The sequence below is a fragment of the Condylura cristata genome, unplaced genomic scaffold (assembly GCF_000260355.1).
Source record: "Condylura cristata isolate star-nosed mole 26May11 unplaced genomic scaffold, ConCri1.0 scaffold00019, whole genome shotgun sequence".
Classification (NCBI taxonomy): domain Eukaryota; kingdom Metazoa; phylum Chordata; class Mammalia; order Eulipotyphla; family Talpidae; genus Condylura; species Condylura cristata.
This window is the reverse complement of record NW_004567120.1, coordinates 3,281,442-3,284,249: the sequence shown is the minus strand read 5'-3', so window position 1 is coordinate 3,284,249 and position 2,808 is coordinate 3,281,442. Positions and strand designations below refer to the sequence as shown.

The following is a 2,808-nucleotide window of genomic DNA, read 5'->3' as shown; positions in this document are numbered from 1 at the left end:
AATAGAAAAACCATGCTCCCTCAAAATATCTTCTTAGAAGTTTACCTTGCTGATTGAAATTTCTACCAGAACAATCTCTCTTTTGGGTTTAATGATGCTACTATAATAGATATACCATCGAGAAGTAATACACAAATTACTAGCAAAAATTAATGTGGCTTTATTATCTGTTCTCTAGGAGAAATATGATTCTCCTATAGACTAAGACAGCATACAAAAATCGAACAATAGGCAAGAGAAATGTCTAAGGTTGTTACTGGGTCCCACTTAGAAGGATAGCTGAATGCTAAGGAGATTGGAGTTGGACAGGCTCTAAAGGGAAATGTAGAACATCACAAACACCAAGATGTGGTGGGAAGAGAACTGGCCTTGGAGTTAAAATACTTAACTGATGTTCCTTTGCTAAAATTTAGATTCCGTGATCTTGGATAAATCTTCTTGCTTCCTTAGATTTACTTTCTCTATCTATCCAAAAGGTTGCTGAAAGAAATATTCTCTAAACTCTATTGAACACACTTCTAATCAGAAATAATGGATTAGGGTGTAACTGAAGACAAATGGCCTATTTCGCATTTTGTAGAGCCAGTCTTAACTTCTGTGCCCCAAATAACTTTCTGTGAAGACACTATGGAAACAAGAAGCACAATGGATTCCCCTTTAAAGAACTGCATTCCAATGAAAAACAACATTCCATATCAAAGAAATAATTCCTTTTCTCCCCCTGCTCCTTCCACTCTGACATTATTTTGATTGCAAAAACTAAGAGGCTGCCTGCTAACAAATTCCATGCCAGTTTTCTCCCTCTGACACAGAACATTCATGACATTTTTTCTCTTTGTCTTACATTTCACTTACTGCAAGTCCAATGATTACAAAACCAAAGTCTTCTTTTCTCTCTTAGATAGTCTTTCAAATATATGTTGTAACAAAGCAATAAAATCACAGAAATGGTTATAAGGGTGAGACAAGAAATAAAGACACAGGAAATATTTACAAGCTAGTGCAAGTTCTATTCTTACCACAATTGGATTGCTTTTGATGATTGCCTTCCAAATTATTGAACAATTCATGTTAAAATACCATAAGGAATGTTGTCACATCCCCATAGAAACAGAAAGTCTTAGAAGTCTAAAAAGATTTCAAAAGCCTTAATCTAAATTATTTCACTGTCAAAACTAGCGAGAGTCCAAGACAAAAAAAAAATTGAAAGTGGCTAAAGAAAAAAGCAGGATTTTCTGCAGAAGTTCAGCAAAAAATAAGAGAATGGATGATACATTTAACATACTTAAAGATTAAAAGTACTGGCCAGAATACTATATCCTGTAACTCTCTTTGAAAGAGGGGAGATAAATAAAAGCCGTCCCAGATAAACAATCGTGGAAGGAGTCTGCAAGTACTAGATATTCTCTACAACAAACATTAAAATGAACCCCCTTATTTAAACCAAAGGTAAGAAAATACACAAATAATTGAAAATGGAAATAAATAGAATGAGAAAATTAGAGTTTTAAATTTGGTAGTCATTTCATTCTATCGTGGGTCAGAGACTGGATTTTGGTTGCTTTCCATAATTATTTAACAGACTCCCTCCATTTCAAAATTGAGATTCACAAATGAACATGATGTCAGAGGTTCTGACTGATCTCTCTAAACAGTGGAATCAGCTTGCAGTTTATTCTGTTGGTATGGTCTTTCTGTTTCTTGGAACATCTGTTTTCTTCTTTCTTCATCTGGTAACACTCATCAATGACATATTGGAGTTTTGGGGTGTCCAAGACAGATACTATTCTCTCCCCAATAAAGTCATATATTGAGAAGGTTGATGTGGCAGCATGAAGTACATAAAACCATAAAGGCTCAGGGCCCAGGTAAGTTTTGAGCCTCAACAATGTGTAAATCATCTTTCCTCTCCAGGATGTCTACTTCATCTTCATCTGTGCTATATTCTTCCATTGTTTCACCATGAATAAAGTGGTGACACTCCTTGGAATTTTATTCTATGAATCCCAAAAATACATTCTCAAAACCTCTTTCATTATTCATCTGTGGTGCTGACTCTCTGAATGCAGCTCCCCAGACTTTTCCATTGTCCTATTCCATTGTCATCACCACCACAGGGCAGCTGGCATGGCAGGACCCACTTAAGCCATACCAGACCACAGTTACGGCCTCAAGTACGCTTTCTGATCACAGTGGTATCAAACTAGGATTCAACTACATAAAAAGCAAAAGATCAAATATGTGGTGACTAAAAGCATGCCTATTGGATTAATAAGGAAATGAAAATAGAAAATACCTAGAAACAAATGAAAATGAGTGTATGGTCTACCTGAACACACAGGATGCAGCAAAAGCAATACTAAGAGGAAGGCATCTAACAATACAGGCCTATATCAAGTCCAAGAAAGAACTCATATAAATAACCAAACTTCACAACTTAAGCTAGTAGGGAAAAAAAAAAAAGCAAAACCAGAAGCCACTAGAAGTACAAAAATCATAACAATTATCCTAGAGGTAAAAGAAATAGAAATCAAATTCAATAACAAGGTAAATTTAAAAAAAATTAACAAATGGGACTACACCTAAATTAAAAGCCTCTGCACAGCAAAATAAGCTTGTTTTTAAAATGAAAAGACACACAAATGAGTAGGAGAAAAAACATGTACATCAGATATTCATAACTTAATAATATGTAAGATATACATAAAACTACTACAATTCAACAACAACAAAATAATCCAATCAAAAATGGACAAAACTGGGCCCTCCCCAGTGGTGCAGCGGGTTAAAGCACTGCACTAAGAAGCT

General features: G+C 35.1%; 1 pseudogene; it reads right to left on the bottom strand.

The window, feature by feature from the left end:
* Positions 1-1,530: 1,530 nt before the first annotated feature.
* Positions 1,531-2,808, bottom strand: part of LOC105853839 — a 19,254-nt pseudogene continuing 17,976 nt past the window's right edge.